This window comes from Netta rufina (assembly GCF_964035555.1).
Source record: "Netta rufina genome assembly, chromosome: 5".
Lineage (NCBI taxonomy): Eukaryota > Metazoa > Chordata > Aves > Anseriformes > Anatidae > Netta > Netta rufina.
Genome location: NC_140128.1, coordinates 31,619,821 through 31,644,866, shown reverse-complemented (window position 1 = coordinate 31,644,866; position 25,046 = coordinate 31,619,821). Strand labels below are relative to the sequence as shown.

The 25,046-nt window shown below is 39.4% G+C and overlaps 1 pseudogene across 1 annotated transcript in view; it reads right to left on the bottom strand.

Annotated features, from left to right (window-relative positions):
* The window catches only part of LOC311210116 (cytosolic phospholipase A2 epsilon-like), a 42,099-nt pseudogene extending 23,166 nt beyond the window's left edge, over window positions 1-18,933 (bottom strand). The window contains exons 1-5 of the transcript in view: window positions 18,729-18,933; window positions 12,085-12,209; window positions 11,304-11,405; window positions 10,858-10,944; window positions 5,539-5,614 (exon numbers count right to left, since the gene is read on the bottom strand). The product of the transcript in view is annotated as a cytosolic phospholipase A2 epsilon-like (transcript). The remainder of the gene's footprint in view (window positions 1-5,538; window positions 5,615-10,857; window positions 10,945-11,303; window positions 11,406-12,084; window positions 12,210-18,728) is intronic.
* Window positions 18,934-25,046: the final 6,113 nt, after the last annotated feature.

The following is a 25,046-nucleotide window of genomic DNA, read 5'->3' as shown; positions in this document are numbered from 1 at the left end:
GGCTCACAGATCTACCATACTTTATCAGTACTTTACCAGAAATGGACAGAGTCCCCACGTGAACTGGCCTTACACCCTGCACAGGCATATAAGACAAGTGACAAGTCCGGATTTGCTTCCTGGGTGCAGTACCTGCCATGATCACAGAGGAAAGCTTTTGCACCCTGGGTCACTTCTGCCTCCTGCACCACTGGCACCACTTACATTTGTGGGGCATAAGTGTCACCTGCACCAAGCATATTCACCCTAATTTGCCTGCATTTGGTTATTTTCCTTCGCAAAAATAACCACTTTGATTTGGAGGCACTGTGACTGCAGGGGTACCGTTCCAGAATGGATAATACAAGGGCTTCCACAAAACAGTTACAGAAGAGAAGAACAGTTCTGAGTTCCTCATTTTAAAACATGCAAAGTCTCTCTTTATCCAAAGGTGAAAAAATGAAATGAAGATCCAAAAACAAGAGGAAGGTTAAAGGAGCATCACAATTGTTCTGACCCCCCAGCTCAGGCGAACAGGTATCCTCTTACAGCTGAGAAAACTAAACATGGCCTTCAGCACAAACATGAGGCAAGACACAGGATCACTTCCAGCTTTTTAAGTAGGCATTTAGCTGCATCATGCTTTGTTCCTGCTTACACATGCACCTGATTTCTATAGTTAGAAAAGATAACTGATAAACACAATCACGTTTCAACCCACCCAAGATTTCACCTTGGCCTACCTCAGCTCTGACAGCCATGTCATAGAACCCACCTAACCATAGCCTCTTGAACCAGTAGGACCATACTCAGCAGAAAAGGTGCTGTCTCTGGGAAGAAATCATCTGGCAATCTGAAAATCATGCCAAGTATCTTCTTATTATGGGACAGCTCAAATTCACCTCTGCAGTTCAGGCGGAATTGCAGACACTTAACACTGATAAGGTTGATTACGTTAAACCAGACTTGACACCTCCTCTCTCCACCCATGCTGCATTAATGAGCTTGATTGTGTTCTCCAGCAACAAAGATCAGCTCTTGGCCTGCTCTATCAGCCAATACCCAAGTTATTGGGCATGGTTAAGAGACCTGGCTGTCACAGAGACCTCTTTTTTCAAGGTTGCATGAAATCCAGTGGAGTCCAAGAGGGTTTTCATCTTTCACGTTGTACTAAATCATAGTGAGGAGGGCCACGTCACTGCAGGTCTGTGTTACAAGCACTGCCCAAGGACCTGGGAGAGATCTACTTCCACTCAAAGCACCTTAAGCCTCTTCCCCTCTTTTAATGTTAGGGCTTCAGGTGTGCCAGACGAGCCCTCAACAACTGTGTCTACGGGAGTGGATTAGGAGGGTCAGATCCAGCTGTGTGCTTTAACAGATACTGTAAAACAAGTAAATGTTCACGACAGGGAAGGCAGACCAGGCTGGGAGCTTAGGGACAGCTCTGCATGGACACCCAGTAACTCATCTGTTTCGGAAAGCAGCTTTAGGGTGTTAGAGAACATGAGCCACAACACTCCTCCTCTCCAACTGCCTAGCTCCTTATCCTTCTGGCAAACACAGTCATTGGATGAGACATTAGCAATCAGGAAAGCAGCTAATGCACTGTTTCCAGATATTCCCCTTAACTGTGGGGAATTCCCTAGGAGAAGCGATGCCATTGATAGAGTTGGGAAATAAGAGCTTTTGTAAAGGTCTCTGGGGCTCATGTAAAACATCTGCCTTTCCCTCCCTGAAGTGAAATGTTTTTGGTGGCTTCCTTCACTGCTTCCCCCTGTTGGGTGGACTCAGTTTCCGTGCTGCCCACTTTCACCTGAGGAAGAACAAGTGAACGTCCCCCCTTCATTCTTTTGCCCAAGACTGTCTGCAATCCTTGGGCTAAGGAGGGGAATCCCATTGCAAAGCAGGCACCAGACTGTAAGGTCTGACAAACTTAATCTATATTGTTTCCTGAACTGCCCACCACTAACCTAGCATAACTGCATACGAACATTAGAGCCTGGTGTTGACAGGTCAGCAGGATAAGTAGAAGTGATCTTAACTTAGCACCTCTCAAGGAGTCCCAGGAATTTGTGTTTCAATTTAACCCATTATTATGAATTGACATAAAAGTCAACTAGGAATACAGTGAAAACTAATTACCTCACGTCTGCAGAAAACAAGCCAGAAACCAGTTGCATGAATTAAGAAGCTAACGTCACAGCTGAGCATTAACTAAGTATAAAGGAGCCCACAAAAGTGGTGAAGCAACAGCACATATATGAAAAGAGATAATCGATCCATTGAGAAGGAGTGGGCTGCTTTCTTTTTCCTTTAGATTTGTCTTTGTGCGTAAACAGGTGAAATCATTGCCCAGATACACCAGCATGTGCTGTCTAAAGGCAAAGGTGTAGCAACAGATCTCAGGATAAGCTAAGACTCCCTCCCAGGCTTATGTAACACACAGCCCTCAGATTTCAAGATGCACGTTTGATAAACACATAGGATGAAGTTGGGTGCTTGCAATAGCAAAGAACATCAGTGGAAGTACATAGAAATTGGTGTTCCCTGAAGCAAAGATTTGGCAACTCAAAATAAATAAATAAATAAATAAAAACTCTGATGACTTAAGAGCCTGGCATGACTACACTTGTGAACAGAGAAAAATCAAGGAAAGAGCATGTTTTAGCTAAGCAGAGGTGAACAGAAAATTGAGCAAGCTGGTAACTGTGTGTAGTTAGAAAGACTGGCAGAAAAAGCATCACAGAAGCTGCTTTGTTGGAAAGGTAATTTTTTCCTGGATTTGGTAATTGAAAGATGACAATCTAGGGAAATCTGAAATACATCATGATAAAAATTTTCAGCCTTCCACTGATATCTCACAGCATGAGAGTTTCTGTACCAGTTACTTATTCAGTTTTCCAGGGGAAAAGATCATATCATTGAGATGAGGCTTAGGTAAACAGCCTCATTTTGTAATTCTCATCAGTATACAATAGCTTATGCAGCTTAGTTTTCTGATGCTTCAAAATACTTTTAAATTATAAAAACAAAACATTAAATCAAAAGGACATCAATATGACTTCCAAGTCAAGATCTCAAAAATTATAAGGTATCTATCTGCATTATACCAAAGAATTTAAATTACATGGTCACATACAGTTTCCCTTGGGAGACTTCAAATCCTTTGCGAGCACAGGCAGGTTGCTGCTCAATCAACAGGGAGCTATTTAATATTGTTTTGCCTTCCTTGTTCAACTGCATGCTGGCTTACAGTGCTCCATTTTACATAAGAAACACACTCAGAGCTGTGCAGTAGCTGACGAATTATTGACAGAAAATTTAGGAAGTTCCTTTTTGTCACATACTGGTCTCTAAATATTTTTATTTAAAAAAAAAAGGTAATTTACAAAAGGATCCAGAGATATTTCTCACTGTTTCTAAGACTTACAAGGTGGACAAAATGCCTGTGAGAGCACATTTTGTTATCCATATTTTATGGACAGGGAAGTATAGGCACAGAGTGTTCAAGTGACTTGCCTACACTTATTCAGGATGTCTATTGGCAAAGTTAAAAACCGAGCTCACGCATCTTGATCCCTACTTCAGGTATACTTTAGGTGATAATGGGAATTTCCTAAATGTCTTCATCTCATCATGCAAGATTTTTCTCTGAAATCCTACGGTCCTCAGGATGGAGGACAAGGTCAGTATAGTAAAACTAGTTTCTGAGAACACAGCATAATCTTACTTTATACACTCTCTTTGCATAATCTGGTGAATCATGGTTCTTATCTTGTCATTCCCTTGCCATTACAAGGGTGATTGTAAAAGAAAATAAATTATCACTTCAAAGGAATAAAGGTAAGGTCTTGCAAACGTGCAGTGTTTTTATAACTTTGAAAAAGTACAGACATTAATTGCACTTTCCTTGCTATCCTATGATATTCTATTCTCTGCAACCCAGAATTACATACCATACAAATCAAACACTTCTTTCTATTTGGATGGAAAATCGACAACAGTAACGTCCATGTTCTTGAAATTCTTGAAACTCCAAAGTGAACGAAATACAAAAACATGGTGACAAATCTTTGTACAACATTGTTCCTTCAAAGATGAAGTTAAAAACAAGTGGTAATATTTGGTGTGAACATGCTGCTATCCTTGAATTAACTAGAGGAAGTCAAGTAGCACTTGGAGAAAAAAAGTCATCCTGCCATGTACTTAGCCTTCCTTGAAGTCTTGTCTGATGACCTACTGCCTCATGAGGAGGAGGATCTTTAGAGATGGATTTTATCTTTGGACCAGACTCATCACTAGAGGACAGGATCAAGGAGTCTTCTGAAGCAAAAGCTGCTAGGGTTTCCAGGCCATAGTAACCTGGAGCAGAGCTGCCTGGTTTACTGGCAGCATAGACACCTGATCTTATTTACTTGGAAAAGTTGTGACTATCACAGATATCGTCAGAGTTTCTAACTTCAAGGAATATATCAAGGCAATCTGAGAGTCCTTTACATGCAGTGTACGGCCAGTTCCTGTGATAGCTTTGGTGCAGTTACCAAAGCCATCACATTCTGAAGCAGTGTAAATAATTGACCTTGCTGTGTGCAAATGGTAATTATAAATTACTTTTTACTTTGATGGATATTCAGACTGTACTAAAAAAGTTAAAATGTAGGAAGACACAGTGAGGTAACATGTTATACAAGATGCTGAGCAGTGGAAAGGCTGTGATGTTAGTGAACTCTTCAGACCCATCTCCAAAAAGCAAAGAATGCACAGCAAGAGGAGGAAGAACAGTATGGTAAGGGAATATGCAAAGCTGTGGTTGTTAGTGACCTGCCAAGTTCATGAGGTTGGCATAGAAATTGCAGGAGAAAACTCTGCAGAGAGAAAAAACTCTGTGGAAGTAGAGCACCCAGTAAGGGCTGGGCAAATACCACACGTTTTCAGAATACTTTGCTTGTAAGTTATAAAGTACATTGGACTTCAGTCCCCAACAGATTTCTGTTATACATCTTTCAGTGTAGGGCCGAAGTCAAAAATATTCGTAACATCATGGCTGATGTCATGATGCCTGGGACATATACACAATGCAGCTTCACTGGACTTCCGAGACGTGCTCTGAGAAATCCCACCAGAGTTGAGAGTGAAAGATGTTTAAGTATTTCAGACCAGTATTCTACTCATTTGTTATAGACATATGATGTAAACACCTGGGTGTTAAAACTAGCGTTAAAATGTCTTCATCTCTCTGAAATAGCCAACATGTCAGAAAAGCAATGTAGAATTTTATGCTTTGTTGACATGCCAGTCTTCAAGTTTTAATCGATACGCAACCTGTCATTATTGACCTGTTGCTAAATTAAAAACAACAAAAAAGACAACACAGCAACATAAAAAAAAAAAAAACAACTCTGAAAGTGGAAATAGATAATCTGTGGCAGAATTTGACTTTGATTGTGAATTCTTAGATAGTATGACCTCTGTGGTTTGCATTTGTGTAGCGGCTAGCACCAACAGAGATTCATTAATTTTACATCTGTATAATATCAGTATAAAGAATCTGGTACTTACAGAAGTCTGCCTGATGAGCATTTCTCATCTTTATTATTCTTACAGTGAGCAGGGAGTAAGGTGATATTTCTTCCTGCTGAAAAAAAGATAACGAAGATGTGGTTTAAAGCTTGGTTCTCATTACAATAAATACACACATCCCAAACTGAAGAAACCCAGGTTCTGCTGAAGTCCTCTTTTCTAATTGGTATTACAGCACTAATAAAGTAGGCAACAAAACACTTTCTTCACCAATTCCCCGTCTGCAGTCACCTAAAGATCCATACAGAAACTGTAGAAGGAAAGGGTGAATAAGAATGTGAAGAGTAGATAAGCTGAGAAAGTTCAGTTAGCCAGATACACAAAATCATACAAGTGTTTGCTTGCATCCAATACAACAATACAAAACTCAGTGAATCCATGAATCAAAGATGCCCTAATTTTGGTGAACTATTGAACCTGTGTTGTGCTCTACTTAGAATCAAATCTGATACAGAAATTTCTGCTTTTAAATGCAGTTCTTGGATGGAAGGAGGAGGATGTGGTGTGTGTGCGGGCAGGGAAGAGAGACTTTTGTTTTTAAGATTCTCTTTATTTTTAAAAGGGAGGATCAGTTTCATGATGCAAGGCTGCTTAAACGTGCATTAGTTCCTTAGAGAGAGTATTAAAGTATCGGGCCACCAGGACAACCCATACATTCTGAGAAACATTCCTAGATTGCTTTGTGGGAATACAAGTTTTCCTTACCAGATGCAATTATCCCATTAACGGATAGACAGCTATCCCGTTAATGGTGAACAACTGGGTTAGATGATCTTAATGATTCTATGATTCAAAATATAACAAAACACATGGTTGTGACTACAGGCCAGCTCAGAGAAGGTTAACTCCAATTTCCGGCTGAAAATATTAGGCCTAACCAACTGGGTCTATAAAAGTTGTGCCACTCACATGTGCTTTAGGGATTTACATCTTCAGAAAAGATGACCATCTTTTGATGACTGTCAAATCCCCAGGCCTGACTGCTACCATCCATAAGGAGGATTTAACTATATACAAAGATATTATCCACAGATTCTGGATTGTGCACCTCCAGAGAGAGAAAGATATAAATAGAATAAAGCATACATTTAAAAGTGACTTTGAGACAGTCAAGATTACAAGATAACAGTGATTTATTTGACCGAGTAAAGCATCAATAGAAATACATTTTTTGGCATTATAGTGAGGTTGATTTGGGAATAAGGAGGTATTAGCTTTCAGTTCTAATAGCAAGGGCTGGTGGAGGTTATAAACAGACCAAACTAACTACAAGGAGACTTGTAAAATTTCAGAAAGATATTCCTCCAAACAATACTGTAGGCTCAGTATGTATCAAAGTCAAGAAAAAGGTAGCCACTTTATGGAGGCTTGAAGGTAATCACTGATATTCACAACAAGTAATTTAGATAATTGCTGAAGACAAACAGATCAGTAATTCTTAATAAAGTCACTTCAAAAAAACAATAGGGAACAAAAGAAAGAAGCTGTTGTGAAAGCTAATGACCAGAAGTTTGAAAAGATTATCTGAAGAGAAAATGGAGGAGTGGTGGTGGAAGCTGATGAAATAATTAGGTGTCATCTATTAACTGATAAACATTAATTAAAACAACAGGGAGAAACTCTCAAGCGAAATGAGAGAAAGCACATTTACTGCTGCTACTGTGATAGAAGTCAAAGACTGCTTAAAAGGTCAAAGCATAAGAAATCAGTGAGACAAAACAGTACATTAGCCGAAGTGTGTAAAGCATTGGATCATGAGGAATTCATCATGAAAAAAATTAGTTTAATATAAGCATTTCCATCTCTAGAAAGATGGAAGACGTGAAGGTCATAAAAAGGATTTTCAAAAAAATTACAGAAATAGTCTAGCTATGAAGTTATCCCCTGAAATGGCAAAAATGACTTTTTGAAAAAAATGCTGGGTAATTTGATGGAAAATTAACAAATGCTTAAAATAACCATAAAGCTTTGCCTATGAGCTCAAGCTTAAAACCAGCAATCTTGACTTCAGAAAGTAAGTTGAAGGTTTAGTAAATTGACTTGTTAAAATCCTGATAATTTTTGCTGTGATGTACAGAATCAGCACACCCAAAATATCAAGCGGGCCATGAAGTGCTGAAAAAACACATTCTTGTTATCAGGCTACTAGGAGTGGAAGATATACATGCACTTACTTAGCTTCTGGCTGGGTTTATACCAAAACTAAATAGGAAATCGATAACTTGTCCTAAATAGGGTGCTCATATTTTATAGTGCTGTTTGTTTTAAACCAGGGAGTAAAGATCTCAGCATTATCAGAAATTGGGCTGAAACAGCTCCACACTACTCAGCTGGACTGCTCCTTTTCCATCAACTAGGAATACCTGTCTTCTCACCTGAAGACTATTCTTAGGTCTGGTTTTTAATGAAACTGGCTGACTCATTTGGTTTGTCCATTTGTTTCAACACCTTTCTGAAAAAGAGTTTTCAAACTAGGGAAATAAATAAAAGCTTCAGCAGATATATTTCAAGAGAAAGAAATGAGAGTGAAGGGAAACACTAGAACATCTAGCATTGGTGCTCTCTTAGCTTCCTTTAGCATAAACTTGTGGCATCAGCCCTTCAACTAGCATTTTGGAACTCATGTTTTTATAGGCTGTCGGATGCATATAAATTACCATGACTATTTATAAAGAATAGAGTGAAAGAGACAAATATGGATTGTATGAAGACATGTCTACATCAAAAAGTCATATGCTCATTCCTGAGTGTCATGCACACATCATTGCAGTGGACTAGAAGAGAGGTTATGTGAAGAACGCTCCACAGGGACTTCATATTGTGCACATAATGAAGATAGACTGATAGAAGAGCTAGCATATGGGAGAATTATATTAGGAAGAAAACAATAAACAGAACATACATCTATGAAGATGTATTAAGCATTTCCATGAAGAGTAAAATGCTGCAAAGATTAGATAGCATCAAAGATTGTGCAAGGGTTCAAACACCTCATTTCATATGGAGTCACAATAAGAATGTGCATGGGGATATTTGGTGTCATAGGAGGATTGCTCATTCCAAGAGAAGGAAGAAAATTATGAATTATTTGTCTTCCAGAAGGAGACCTCTGAATCGGTACTGCATAAGAGAAAAGCCAATGATCTGTGTATGGAAACACTGCACAAGAGGAGGTAGGTAGCCTGTGTCACAGAAAAATCTCACTGTATCAGCTGAGCAACCTCAGTCCTGTGAAACAGCAAGATACAGGCTTTGTCAGTCAGAGCATACCCAGCATACAGTCATGCATATACAGCACAAATAGGAGATTGGGAAAGAAAAAAAAAAAGATTCAAGGAATTAACAAGAGGAAAGAGCTAGTGATGTGAACCTCAGAGAAGTGATCAAGTATCTTTGGTTGCTGCTGATGATTATCATTCATGTTACAATAAAAAAAATGATTCAGGGAGTTGGTAATGTAATCAACTATTTATGAGTGACTTATTATCATAAATAGCCACTTTCAGCACAACTTTCTATATTAAGCCAGGAGCAATTCCTGATATGAAGTTGAGATTATGCTTACTGGTTTCTTGCCTGCATTACTGTTTGTTTTCTGTGCATTTACAGGTAAGCCAACATCTAGTCTTTTTAACCTGATAATTTGTTGATCAATTTTTGCATTTTTAGAAACAGCAAATTATTCTGTAGAGGTCTAAGACAATGCACTAACAGGTAATAGTGATAAATTTGCTAGATTTACTGTTATTATTGACTGTCTTACTCACAGCTATTTATGGTCTTCTTTTAGCATGTTTCATCTTTCCTGTATTCATGACTAAGGTGCTAGAAGGCAAACTATCAACTCAGGGCTCCCAGAAACAGCTACGGACATGCTCTCTTCATGCTCTCATTCATTTTAAAATCTGAAGGGGGTGGTGGGTGAGGTGTGTGTCACAAAGTTGATACATTTTCCAGATACTTTAGCAGTGGGGGATTTTTAACTTTGTGCTGTGAATAGTGAACAGAGCTAAATTTTGTGCAGCAGCCCCTGGGCATGTTTTTCTAAACCAGTCCAGTATCTATTCAACATATAACTGTGTGATAAGAAGTCCTCTCAAACTGAAACAAATACTCAGACAAATGTTGAGAATTAACATTAAAAAAACATGTTGTCCTTTATAATACCTCTCCATTAATGTTCATCCTCTTCTCAGAGATGGCAAATTTAGATTACAAAAATCAAGAGAAAAAACAAAAGCTGCCCAGGGAACCCAATGCCAGTAAGAGGCAGAAATTGGCCAGCTCACAAGCCTGTTTTTAATGCCAGTTTGCTGCCAAGCTTCATTACAGGGGATAGAAGACATGTTCAAGAGCCAGCAGTCAAATAAAGAGTGCCTGAGAATGTCTTTGTTGTTAAACACTTGTAGGGAGCAAAAGAACTTTTGGAGGTTGACTCGATAAGGAAAAAGTATTGCAAGAACAATTAATTCAAGCAGTAGAAAGGGTCACATGACCCCCACATGCAGGGGCCTGTGACCACAATTTTTTTTTTCTGTTACTTTACATATATTCAAAAGTGTGCTGAAGTCTAACAACCTAATATACATGTAACTACATCAGTGGTAAAAGAGGACTGGATGCCTTTATCTATGGGTATTTCAAAACAAAAACACATCAGTATAAATATAGCAAATCATTACAGAAATGCAACTGAGATTGGGTCATTGCTCTCCTGAATAGCTGCTTTTCCTGCTTTAGTGCATTCCCTTTATGATCTTTAGCATACACACAGAGAGCAAATTCCAAACATATCAATGCAATGTCAGTATTGGTTATGCTACTTCGCCATTTACATCAAATTTCACACCTCGGTGATATTTAGACACCATTTCTATATTCTGATTATTATTTTCTTTTCCTGGAAACTGGCATTAACGATGAAAACCCAAAGGACAGTTAAATTCTGACTTGCTGACACTGGCAACATTCTCCATTCATGCAGGGCTATAACTCCATTAAAGTCAATAGAGTATTAAAAGAAGGCCAAACTCAGTCCCATTTTAACAGCAGATTGAGTACATTTTCCCTAAGGAATTTCTCTAAGGAATAAAACCATGTAAAAATACACTTTCTATAAATAGATAAAGGAATGTAATGCTGATGTTTCAACTAAGGAAAGTTTTCTTCCATGAAATGTTCATATTTCTAAATAAGCATGTAAATCTCTGATAAGAACCAAATATAGAAGAAAAAAAGCCCTCCCCTTCTCAAAAAATAAAGTTTTTTGTCCTATTATTAATTTGTTGAAGTTAGTACCTTGTCATGAACGTCACTCTGTGCCATAGCCTGCATCACCCATTTTCTTTCTTCATTTTTCAATGGGTTTGATTTGCGGCTGGGATGCTGTTGAGAGAAGAAGGACAAAGAATCAAAAATATAGTAAAATCTATTTTTCCACTTATTTCAACTCCTTCATGTTGAATTACAATGTGGAATGGGCAATATACACTGCCTCATCATTCACATCAGCAAGGTGGCAGACAGAAGAAACATGCCAGGAGGGTAGCAGCTATTTCTGCACTACATGGAAAGGTTTTTACTCCAGATCCTCACAGCTGTAAATAACCAAGGAAGCACAATCTTGCTTCCTTGGAGACTTATGTCCTACTGATAAGGAAGGACTTGAGCTGCCTGTATTCTGGGGACAAATCTGAATCAAATCCTCGGAGACTCCTGCCCGGTTTGTTCTGTTTTCCACTTACCTGAGAAAAGGCAGATGTTGATGCCATTGAAATCACTGCTGCATTAAAAGCAGGTGCTGCAAATGACACATGAATATTAGGTTCCACAGTTTCCAGAGTCTCCTGAAACATATTTACAGCCTTGAAGAGTGTCAGAAGTTGCTGAACAGGTGTTTTATTACCTTGAGTCAGAGCTCCACCCCTCCATGATTTCTGAAACAGGAAAAATTTCCACCCACATTATTTGTCCTAAGAGTAAGTTTGTTGTAAGGTGCAAACATTCATCTGCAGCTCTTGTGACTGAACAGAGTGTGCTGAGACGAAAGTATTCTCACTTTAGGGCTTGATGAAATGTATTAACAGTAAAAATCTGACTGATGACCTCAACCTGTGAGGGGAAACTTTACAGTGTTAATCTGAAAACGATGACCATACCAGCCTAAGAGACATTTCTAACTAGAATCTTCATAAAAAGACCCTGAAAAATGCTGTGCATTATTGCCTCCACAGAGAGATGGAAGGAGAGAAGTCAAAAGGTAGCAGGACAACTTTTTGGTTAAAAAATGCCAGGGGACTTTTTGATTGGCAATATAATTCACATAGTACCTTATTTAAGGACTTACAGAAATGACCATGAAACAGTGAGCTGTGGATAACTGTTACTAAGCTGCTTACTAGGAAGAGGATGGAGACCTAGAGACAGATCTTTTGAGTGACTTGCCCTCTTAACCCACTTGTATTCAGCACCATTTGTGTTCCTTGTTCCTCACATATCTCCTTCCTCATTACATAGCTCTTTTACCTCTCTTTACCTGACAGAGGTTCCTCACTCCCTCTGGTAGGATGGAGAGGAGCTAACCAGGAACAGATTTAGTCTGTGATCCTGTGATTTGGAGCTGAGATGCAGTCCTGAAGAGGCATACAGCTCTGGAAGAAAAGAAAAAAACAAAACAAAACAAAACACACACAAGAACAATGCATTGAGAAGACATACACTTAAGGGCAGTGTGGGAGGACACAGTCCTTCCTGAGGACACACAGTGAGGGAGTAGGGGAAGATGGGAATAATCAGAGAAAATTCTTAATATTTTCATACATAAGCAATTTTCCTGAAGTAATATTTTTCCACTATAAAAGTACAGTTGCATCATGATTTGTATACTTGTATGTTTTAATAGCTTTCCACTTCAAAAGAAATGAAAGAAGGGAGAAATTTGATAAGCAACATTTCTGTGATACCTAAAACATAATGTATCACACTTCCATTTGAAATGCCTTACTTATTTCTGCATTTTATACTTAATATAAAATGCATCTCAGAAAGTTTAAATGAGACTTAAATATTTCACCTTAAAAAAATCTTGAAGTATTTCAGAAAACTAAATTTCATGTCTTAGGAAAGCTGGATGCTTCATTTTTCTTTTGTTCAGTCCAGTTTTGTTCATCTGTTTTTTCCTTATGCAAAGGAAATTCACATTTCTGAGCAACCATATCCAAATCACCAGCCAACTGGGCCTTACTAGGAGATTATTGGAGTTTAATGGACTGAACCTCTTCATTTTATGAACCTTTTGTGTAGTTAGGATCTGCATGTATTCAGCACACATCGAGGAAGCTTGGTGATTAAATTTTCTAATCCATTATGCAAGCATCATTAGGTACACATACATTTATATTGAAAATCCACTCAAAAGATTAAAATTAGAGCTTATGAAACAACTTGAGATTAATAGGATGACAAAGCATGATGCTTCCTATTAGACACCTGCATAAGTATGAAATCACAGCCACTCTGGCTGTGGTAATAAGTGTTGTACAAGAACCTGGGCTGACAGAAACTAGACACAAACCTAGTCACTTCCAGCAGTCTTGTTGCAGGCACTTCCTATATGCACAAAGGAATTCAGATGAAAAGCTGGTGTTACAAGGAGAACAAGTAAGACATTTTGATCATCTTCCCTGCAGTATTACATAGTTGCAAAATTTGATTTCTTAGGTTTAATTTTATGCCTGCATTTTCTAATATGTATATATTATTAAGGAACTACTTTTTTTTTTGATTACATGGTACAAGGGATTTTTTTTTCTATGAAGTTATTTTCTCATCTTTATCATATTGAAACTTTTAGATGGAACAGGAACTGCTTAATTGAAACTGAAATTAATCACAGAATTTCTAGGTTGGAAGAGACCTCAAGATCATTGAGTCCAACCTCTGACCTAACGCTAACAGTCCCCACTAAACCATATCCCTAAGCTCTACATCTAAACGTCTTTTAAAGACTTCCAGGGATGGTGACTCCACCACTTCCCTGGGCAGCCTGTTCCAACAGATAAACAGATAAACAATAGATAAACTACAGCAATAAACGAAATAAAATAAACAAAACAAACAAGTGCCCTTAGAAGCCCTTGAGTAGAAGATTTTCAAAGCAGTGATCCAGAGCCTCTCCTACTCCCTGGCTCATGCTTTGCTTCACATGAGCGTTTACACCCATCACCTCTCTAGATAGGAAGAAATGCCAAAATTTTCTGCCTTGTTTTTCTCCCTGTAAAAATGATGACCAGAAAAATTTGAGAGAAGGGCAAATGTACACACAGAAGTATACAGTTTTTCAATTTGTTCTACAGTCTGTGTTCCTGATTGAAGTACACAGAACAGCCATCATATCAGGATAGAGCCATTGGAACATTAGCAACAATTTCTGTAATTGTACCCCACAAAGGTTATTAGCTCCAGGTCTTGTTTCTGCAATATGTGTAAGCTAATGGGCAAGGCTTTTGCTTGAAAGGTGGTTTTCATTTATGTGTCAGATTGCACCTTTGGTTTTAAGGGAAAAGGACATGAAGGGGATAAAAACCTCCAGAATCCCCTAGGAGCATGACTAAGGGTTGTTGTTGCCTAACAACTAACTTATCTTTCCTGACTCAGGCCTTCCATATATGAAATACCTCTTCTTTAAGCTCAAGTCAGATGCAGCCAAATGTACCTTTGACTCAAAGCTGGTGCTAGTACTGAATTTCCTAAATTTGTTCAAAGTTCAAACTCCCTTTTGCTATGAAGTACAATTCTTTTAGAAACAAGCATGACCTTTTCACAAGGCACGCACTGAGGATAGGCTCTACCCTACCTAAATCTGGTCATCTACAAGTTAAACTTCTAGTTAAAGCCTGTTGTCTGTGCTCCCTATGTACTGAATGGAGAAAAAAAAAGCAAGTACTGTATCTCCAGGCAGTGACTAAGCCCATCTACATTATGTTCTTCTCTCTCCTTTGACTGGAAAAGCATCCAGATCACCTAGCTTCCGAATAGCTAAATATACGTGAGATTAATTCCACCCTGAGCAATCAACATATCCTCTTCAATCACTCATTTCCAAAGCTATTGATACTCAGAGAAGCAGACATTGAGGAACTCCATCTGTGTTAACACATGATTCAGTGTTGCAAGGTGAAGCTGCAAAACACCCTTAGGCAAAAGCTCTATCAGCTTGTAAATGAAAAATCTTCTTCCAGGTTCATTGGCATAAAAAGAGGTTTTATGATAACCAGGTAGTGGAGAATGCTGCATGTACCACTAAGTTTTTTGTCTTGAGTACCAACTTCCCTCCATGTTTGAGTCTGGGATGGCCTAAGGCCCCTGTGATCATTTTTAAATTTTAAAATTTTACAATTTTAAGGACTTCTGGATTTTTAAAATTGTTAAGTTTTAAATAATAATAATAGTAATTATATTAATAATTTAAAGGATCATGTGGTAGATTTGTGGTAGCTCCAAGATCCCCTTCCCACCTCATTTCAGGAACAGCTTTAATGTTAGCAGAGACCAGGCTGTGCAGCTGTAGGTAATGGCCAGGGGATATTGAGGGGGATTATGAAGTCTGTTTTCCTGTAGTAACCCAGGCCGCAATCTGAGGAAGCTTAACAGCTGCCCCATGAACATCTGAGACATGTTTGGGGCAAATGGGGAATTACAAAGAGAATGACAGAAAGGACAGGAGTGTTACAACCTAGAACCCAAAGGTAATGCACTCACCACTTCTGGGGCATAGCCCCAGGGGACAGATGTTAGATTTAATGCAGCTCAAGGAGCCAGGCCACCCTTCAGTACTCATGCTCACAGCAGTTCCAGGGCCCGTCAGTCAGCTTGTGAGCTCCTGGCAAGATGCAGAGCAGCCAACATTTATCTGCCTCAAGGTAGTTGTCATTTGAGGCTCTTTCCTGTATTTTCCCTTCTTCCTAACCAGTCTGATGGTATCTTAGACTACCATCAGCACAGTTTAAAACTACAACCAATGACTGAGCTAGGCCAATTATAATATTACTGCTCAAACACATGAATTGAATCAGAGTTAATTATTAAACTCAGCTAAGAAAAAAAAAAAAATCAGCTAGATTGTGTGTTTTCTTTTGCCCTTTCTCATTCTCCCAGTAACATGCTTCAACATCTTTTACATCCTTTCCAGCTCCTCTGTAGCCTACATACTCCCTTTTATGTATCATCCCTATTTACTCTTTCACATCATACCATAGCAATGTCACCAGCCCCTCTTGCTTCAGCACACCTTTCTCTCAAATTTCCTGGGCAACCTTTCTGAATACAGTAGAACAGATGGATTCAGCTTCCCAAAAAAACCCTTCTGTTTTATTCCTGATGCTTATCTTTGCTAGAAGCAGCCATCTTCTACTCCCCAGGGATACAGGAAACTGCAGCTCCTGTGACTCATAATGATATGAAGTTTCAGGCATGCCAAAATTACTAATGCAATCTGAGTAAAAGCAAAAATTCAAGTTCATATTAGAAATCAGGAAAAACCTTTATGAAAACAATGCCAAATAAGAATAAGAATCAGGCTCAAATATGTTAATGAATGTGAAACTCTGCCTGATCAACATCATTGCTGTTGGCAACCATATACTTTTTATTCAATAAGATAAATTGGTGTAGTGGGTTTACGTGGCAAGGTTTTGGTAGCAGGGGGCCATAGGTGTGGCTTGTGTGAAGGATCTAGAAGCTGCCCCATGTTTGGTAAGGGCCCCACTGCTGACCAGAGCCAAGCCAATAAGCGATGTTGGTTTGCACCTCTGTGAGAGCATATTTAAGACAGGGAAAAAAAAACAACGCTGCACCACACAGCAGCTGGGAGAGTGAGACGAGTGAGGAACAGCCTTGCAGGCGCCAAGGTCAGTGAAGAAGGAGGGGGAGAGGTGCTCCAGGCGCCGGAGCAGAAGTCCCCTGCAGCCTGTGGTGAGGACCATGGTGAAGCAGGATGTCCCCCTGCAGCCCATGGAGTACCATGGTGGAGCAGGGTTCCACACTGCAGCCCGTGGAGGAGACCATGGTGGAGCAGGTGGCCCTGCACTGACGGAGGCTGCCGCCTGTGGAAGACCCCTGCTGGAGCAGATTCCGGGCCGGACCTGTAGCCCGTGGAGAGGAGCCCACGCAGGAGCAGGTGACCTGGCAGGAGCTGCTGCCCGTGGGGGAGCCTGGTTGGAGCAGTTTGCTCCTGAGGGATGGACCCCGTGGTACGGACCCATATATGGAGCAGTTCTGGAAGAGCTGCTGCCTGTGGGAAGCCCATGCCGGATCAGTTCATCAAGGACTGTATCCTGTGGGTGGGACCTTCCAGCACAGGGTACGAGAGTGACCAAGAAGGAGCGGCAGAGAAGTGCTGTAGACTGACCATAATCCCCATTCCCCTGTGCCGCCCGGGGGGAGGAGGTGGAAGAGGGTGGATGGGGGTGGAAGGTGCTTTTGGTTTCTTTCCTTTGTTTCTCACTTCTCTAGCTTGTTAGTAATAAGCAATAAATCTTACTATCTCCCTATGCCGAGTCTGTTTTGCCCATTACAATAATTACTGCATGATCTTCTCGTCCTTATCTCAACCTTTGAGACCTTTTCATCATATTTTCTCTCCATTCCTCTTTGAGGAGGGGGAGTGAGAGAGTGGCTGTGGTGGGGCTTGGCTGCCCACTCGAGCGGAACCACAACAATTGGTCACCATAAGTACATATATATATATATATATATATTCATGATTCAAATATGACTACATTAAAAAAGAAAGATTGAAACGGCTTGATGAAATTTGGACAATAAGGTCAGATCACCAGAAAAAGGGATGTTTTAATCTACCAGCATTATCCAGCTTTTAGGAGAGCTCTACATGTTCATTCTCAGGATGAATATTGGCTATAGACATTTGTTGTATTATGTGTACTGACTTTGCTAGACTCATAGAAAATTCAGACTCGCATATGATTCAGGAACAGTTTGACAAGTATTAACGTCCTGGACAAATACTGGCAGTAACACAGATTTGTAACATTCTTTAGTCTTCAAAAAAAATTTTTTCCCCTTTTCTTATGGAAAACATAATCTATTTTCTGCTATAGCTGACATGTGCAACACCCTTCACTACTGAACTAAAATATAAAGTTGTTAGTCTTCCTTTTTTTAAGGTGTGCTCTAAGTAGGAGCCTAGTTCTCACCAGTATCACCAAAGTCTCCCATCAAGCAGCAAAAGGTATTGTAACACCTAACACCATTTATCCTGAAGTAAAGGGTTTCTAACCATTTTCAGCTGTGGTAAGTTAATTGTGTCTTGGTATCCCAATACTGACCTAGCACCTCACCTGATGCCTTTGAGTCCTCCTCTTCTTGGCTAATGTATCAGACATTATATGCTATTGTCAACATCAAATTTTCAGTGACTACTTCAGTTAGCTCCAGGAGACAAAGTGCTTACAAGAACCTAGTCCATACATAAAGCTGTTGTTTCCCAGTCCATTTTCTGACTACAGAGAGAGAAAGGTGATTTATCATGAGGACTCTGGTTTGAGAATCCTAGGCTGGATCGGGGACCCCGATGCAGGTGAAAGGTCTGTTCCTGGTTTTGGCAGTTTCTCAAAGCTTTCCCTATTGCTAAATGGAATCCCCTTTACTTCCTCAGTGTAAAGGCCAGCATGGCAGCTTTCTGACTACTTTGTGGTTTCAGCCCAGACTGACATAGGCGGAGTGTTTCACCACACAGCAGGAGACTGCTTTTCTCCACATGGCAATGGCTCAAGTTTTTGCATGACCAAATTCCTAACTTTTCTGTCATTTTTCTGTTACAGAAGAGGATATGACAGTACCAGTGCACTGTGAGATCAAGGCCCACATCTGATGCAGTACCGCAAGGGAATAAATGCCATCCTAAAGAACTGAGAGGGACAGAAACAACCAAGAGACTCTGCCCTAAAAGATTCATTCCTCTCCTCCTCCAGCTGTGAGCCCCTGAGTGTACTGCAGCCTGGGAAAAAGCACAAGATATGGCAAAAGGAGTTCCCTGGGGAAGGCATACCCAGCCAAGGCAAGGGTGTCAAGCTCTGGGAACACTTTCTGTCTCACCCACAGACTGAAGAGGAAGCAAAGTGTTTGGTGATGCACTCACTTCATCTCACCTGAAATTCCCAGTGATGCACTCACTTCATCCCACTGAAATTCCCAGTCGACATTCTTGTGACAAAGGCACAAAAATTTTACCATTGCCATGTTGACTTCAAGCCTTGTGACCCATTGTGCAATCTGAAGATGCGTGTATAGTGCTGTTTCTTGTCCTATATACAGTGTGTTGTCACCAAGAGCATGGAGTACCAGCTTTTTCATGGCACCTGGTAGGTCATGTGAGCAGTGTTTAACCGGTCCAGACTCTGATAGGAGTCACACAGTCATTCCATCTATGTTTTCATCTAAGAATGAGCTATCATCCACTATTTGTGCCAGCGGTGCATGGGATGTGCTCTCAGTGATGCTACATGCCTGACACCACACAGCTGCTAACAAAACAAAGCCTTTTCTCAGGGTGTCCTAAAAGTCTCCACAGCTGGCTGGGGAGCCAAGTGTGGAAGAATTCAGGGCAGGCAGGCAAAAGAGTCCAGCTATCATTCCACGTGCTCCCGCTGAACAAAATACAAACCTGTGCAGGAATCTAGTGTGGCAACTTACTCACAAAAGGGCTGATCAAAAAGATTAAACTATGTTAACAGCTCCACATGGAAAGACTTTAAAGAAGCAATTGCAAAACATCTTAAGGAAGTGTTTCAGAAATGCGTAAGGAAAGAAACAGTCTCCAGGAGATCGAGATAGGCAACTATATAAGTACATCCTATTACATGCTGAGATAAATCACCATTGCAAAATGATACTGTGCTATAACCTAAGGACATCAAAGACAACCCTGACTCTTAAGTCAAATCAAGAAAACACAAATTAAAGAAAGATAGATTTGTGGGGTCGGGCATTGATGAATCTTCACTGTAATAAATGTAGGGGAGCCACATGTTAGTAAAGCAGTCCATCTAAACAGATATTACATGCAATTTTCACATGTTTTTGATATTTTGACCCTATATGGTGTAATTACTGAAGCCTACTCATTTAGAATATGTTGGAGAGATATGAGGTAAAAGGAAAACAAATTATTCCTTATATATCCAAAAATACAGAATGATAACAAGGTCAGACATGCTGTTGATAAAAAAAAAAACTGTGTGATTGACAAGGAGGAATCCCTATTGCTTTGGAGGCTCAGCATTCCAGCTGCGTGCTGCAAACCAGTGGGAAGAGTCAGGGTGGGCTAGCAGAATTAGATGTCTTAGGGGCACAACTATCTTCTCCTGCTGCAGTTGAGGAAATCTCAGCAGCATGATACGAGCTATCCTAATTTCACAATTTTGGCTGAAAGCCCAGCCTCTTTCAGAAGTGGTAAGAAAGCAGCAGCTGGGTGTCAAAGAGAAATGCACAACACATGGGAAATTCAAAGTAGATCATAAGTCATTAAGTATAGAAAAAACATGATTTGTATGGTTAACAATAATAAACATATTTGTAAATATAAAAGATGTGTATACGTGGAAAAAGCAAAATCTCATCAGAGGTCCAGACTTATTACTTCATATAGATACTGAAATGATTACTAACTGCAGCTAAAGCAGGAATGCTAGTAAAACACTTTTGTTCTATGTTGGGAACAAAAGAAACTTAACAAGTTCCATCAACAAATATGATGAACTGCTTTGTGACACATAGCCACTAAGTGACATATATTAAGACTAAACAGAGATCATTCATACCAATTAGTTCTAAAATTGTGGTCTAGGAAGATTCCTGACTGTCCACAGTTCCTCTATTTTAAGTTTTGGGATACCGGAGAGCAGCAGAACAGTGGAAGAAACTGAATGTTGTGCAAGTTTTCAAAAGTAGCAAGAGGTGGTTATAGGGTGCTATTAGATTAGTTGCCCTGGTAAACGTGGAATAGTGGGCATGATATCTGATTAAATGAAAATCGGTTATCATATATTACCACTCTGGGTTCTCTTGGTATTCCTCAAAATACAGGCTGGCAGTTGTACATGCTGAATACATCATCATCCCTGAAACAGTGAACAGTGATGCTTATTTTCAATCAAGAGCTAGTTTTAAATAACATATATTTTTCTCATTTAGTCTTCATATGTTTTGTGTAACATATGTTGATGTATTCTTTATATGAAATACAATTTTCAGCATATAAAGCAATTATACACTGAAGACTGCACTGCATCACACAAGGGAGTGTTTTCCCCAAAAAAAGGGTCGATGATGTATGGGTTAGCCTTAGGACAGTCATTAAGTAGTACTGTTTACTGTCTGGACAGGAGATGGTTCCACCCAGTCAGATTCCATACGTGTGTGTGTATGTATGTATAAGGACACCTGGGGAGATTTGCGCTAAAAATGATGTCTCAAACCCTTTCCATTAAGGCAGAAATAAGGGACCTATCTGGCTTGTATAAGAACTGAATATCAAGCCATATGGTTTGGTAAACAGCTTAAAAAGTTCAGAGCTATGAAATAAAAGGAGAGAGAAACTGTTGAGAGCTGATCTTAATAAAGGTAGGCCTAACTGTGCGTTTCTTTTTAATTTTGTAAATCTGTTTTGGGGTTGGAGTAGATGATCCTCAGAAGTCCCTGCCAACCTTGGCCATTCTGTGATTTCTATTAAGCTTTGTGAAAGTCTAACTTTTATTTGAATAATGCATAGAAATTCTTCTTTAATTTCCTTATCTTAGGTATGTACTGCATGTGATGCCAGCATACTGCCAAAGCCAAAGTGAAAAATTCCTATGAATGCATTGATTTTGCAAACCAGGGTACTGGATCTCTCCTTCAGTGACCAGAGTGCAATAAGACTGTAAAGGAAGGTGAAAAAACTACAGGGTTTTCCACCAGTACGGTGCATGAGCTAGTAAACTGGTGATGCAATGTGATTGCATGAAAAATAATAAACCTTTCTGGGATTATCATTAGCAGATTTGCTAAGCCCTGAGCTACCTTCTGGAAGCTTTTCAATGCAAAACTTTTTTTTTTTTTTTTTTTTTTAAGAAGAAGAAGAAGAAGAAACTGATATAATAGTTCTATGCTGTAACTCTATAGTTTATTGCACAAAGATTTTGTTATGCAAAGATTGAAAAAAGTATGTATTACCAAGGTTAAGAATTTGTTAGCTGATTTCATAATTAGTCCTCAGTGAGAAACATCACTGAAAAAAGTTTGTTTGTTTGTTGGGCCTGAAGAATTTTTAAGAGTTTAACAGTCTCAAACTGTCTTCAACATATTCACGAGTGATTTGGAAATAAGCATGACATCCTGACTGGGCAAATTTGCAGTAGAACAAAGATTAATGGAGTGCTGAGTAATACTGAAGACAGAGCAATCAAAGAGAACAATCAGACCTTCTTGATAAACTGGCCTGATTAACCACAGTTAATTCTGATGCACTGAAGTGTGAAGTTATGAGTACAGGAATGACAAATGTATGCTACAATTTACTCCCCCTTACGAAAGGGAAGACTGTAGTTTGGAAAACAGTAATTCACCAGCTTATAGAAGATAAACAACTCAGCAGAAGTCTCTAGTGGCAAATGAGGACAGCTGGATTCTGTATGTATAACCCAGGAAGTCATTTATATGTAAGAATATAAGAATAACAAGGTGCTGTTCATCTCATTCTACAGCATTTGTGGGAAAGGTACTAGAATCTGCACTGGATAAAGGGTCTGTGAAGAGTTGGAGGGAGTGCAAAAATAGAGTTATGGTTGGATATAACAAATAAAGACTTTTTATAGTGAGAACTTAAAAGGCTAAATCTAATTGTTTTAAAAAAGAAGCTTGTAATGTAACCTGGGCATGTTTTATAAACTTGATCCCAATGAAAAAACAATGGTTATGCAATGGCTTTTAAGCTACTAGAAAAAGCTTTAATAAGAACTAATGCCTAGACTCTGGCTAAACTAAATGAGGACAAACCCATGGTGTATACTGTTTTCAGATGATCACCCATTAAAAGATAATTCCATGAGATGTGGTGACATCATCATTCCGGATACCTTTAAAAGAAGAGAGGTTATTTTCCTTCAATAAAGGCTTCGGTTAGCCACAGGTGATCAGGATTAACAGTGAAGTGTTAATGGCAGGTACCAGCTCTGACATCTGACAAGTCAGACAAGATGATCTGATGGTACTTACGGCTCTGTCTATAAATCTACGGGAAGAAATAATATGAATATTCCTGTACAAATACAAAACTGTATTCATTGTTTTACTTCATTCTTCCACAGCCTAGCAGAAGCCAAGTGGAGCTAAACAATTGAAGAGCGTTGTAAAGTGTTATAAAATGAATTGTTTAAATCAGTACAAGCTGGTAGGCCCATTCAGCAAACCACACTGGCAAAATCATGCCCTAGAAAACTCAAAGTTTTGCTACAGACTTAATATTATGGACTTACAAACAAGGATTGCAAAGACAAGAGGATCCACCCAGCCTGACTAGAAGACGACTAACTGTCAGAGTTTCATTCCAGAGGAGTAAAGGTGAACCAAAGAAGAGCTGAGAGCTTAAACCCATTCATAACCCACAAAACTGTCTTTTGAGGATTTACCTAGACAAACCACAATGTTGCTGCTCCAGCTTTTCAGAAGTACAGAAATAAAAGCTTGACTGTATTCAGAGAAGTCCCATCAGAAGAGCAAGGCAGCACTTGATGGCTCTGTCCCACTCTCTGACACTCCTTCTACCCTGTGTTTTAAAGCAGGGAGTTGCACAGAGCCCTTTTGTCCTTGGATGGCATGTCATTACAGGAACAATGAGTCCTGCTCCCTCTTTCAGGTTCTTATGATTCTGTTTAAAGCTTCAGAGTGATGTAACTCAGCCAAGCAATGCTGCATGTGCCTTTATCTACTTGTTTGGAAAGTAAAGATAACATCCTGCACATGAGTCTTGAAATATGGCTGGAAGCCACCCAGGCCACATCTGCAGCACTCCACACAACAAAAACCTTTACATGTAAACCCAATACTTTCCATGTAAACCCAATATTGAGTCCTTCTGCAATCCAAAGAATTTTAACATTGAACAGGTACTTTTAGTAGGCTGCACATTGTAGCTGCTGTACTGTTACATACTGAGAAACTCAACAAACCTTTTCATTAAGTGCGGTAAAAATTAGCCATAAGTGGCAACAGAGAAAAGATGGATTATGAATGGTTAAGTCATGAGGGGGAAGCAATTAAACACATAATTGACTTGTTCGCTAATATATTTATGTATTCAAAATTGGTCTGGTTGAAAAGTCATTGATAATTCATAATAGGTGGTCTGGCAGAATCAAAAGCTCTGTATAAAGAAGCTGTGTTTTTACCTTCCAAACTAATCTTCTCAAAATACTACACAATTAAAAAAAAAAAAAAAATCATATGTCAACAGGCAAAAAAAAAAAAATCAAACATATTTTGTGATTTTTTTTACATGTTATAAACATCACCCATTGGTCCTATTTTTATTATGGCCCTCAATATTACTTTGTTTGATGAAAGAGATCTAATAAAGACCTAGGAAATTTCTTTTAGAAAATGTCTTCTAGAAACTAAGAAGTTGGGTGCTCCAGGAGAAACATAACTCATTCAGTCTGTGAAGTACTATTGTGTTTTATGTTATTAATTCATCCTAAAGCATGGGTTACCTTCAAAGAACTTATTCAAAGTAGGTTAATTTACATGTTAGCACAGAAATACACTTGCAGTGTCAGATTGCTATGAATCTGTGATCTGGGTTTGCATTTTTTTTACATCTCAGAAGGCTACTTCTCTCCTTTGCTGAGCACATGACAGATCCAGCCAACAGTGAGGACAGACAGAGCTGACAAATTCAAGGGCCTGCACGTATTTTCTTTAATTTTCAGGGGGATTAAAGCCAGCAGAGTGTTACTCTGTTCAGCCTGTATTTCTGCTTGCTGTGCTACCACCCCTCACACCAGGAGCAGGAAGGAAGGAGGCGTAGCTAAGAAGCAAGGAGGAAGTGCACAGAGAAGCTTGATGGTCGAGCAGTGGAACCCTTCATCAAAAAATTGTTTTGCTTTCTTCATTGATCTCATACTCATGGCCCATGCCTCCTCTGCCTCTGTCCAAAGCCACCCTCAGGGGTGATGTGTGCCTCTCTTTAGACACTTCTCTACCTTGTGCCACAGACCTGCCCACAGGCTACTTCTGGCCTCACCACCTCACAAACACAAAGCACAAGTTGTGTTAATAAAATATGCCTTTAATGTGGTGTGCACTGAACACATTAGACCTAAGCATTTCAGATTGTTTCTCAAGGCTTCTAGCACCATACTCATGATCATCTTTGTACATTCTTCCACCTGATTCTCCATATTGTACACCATGTAACTAACTGTTCTCCA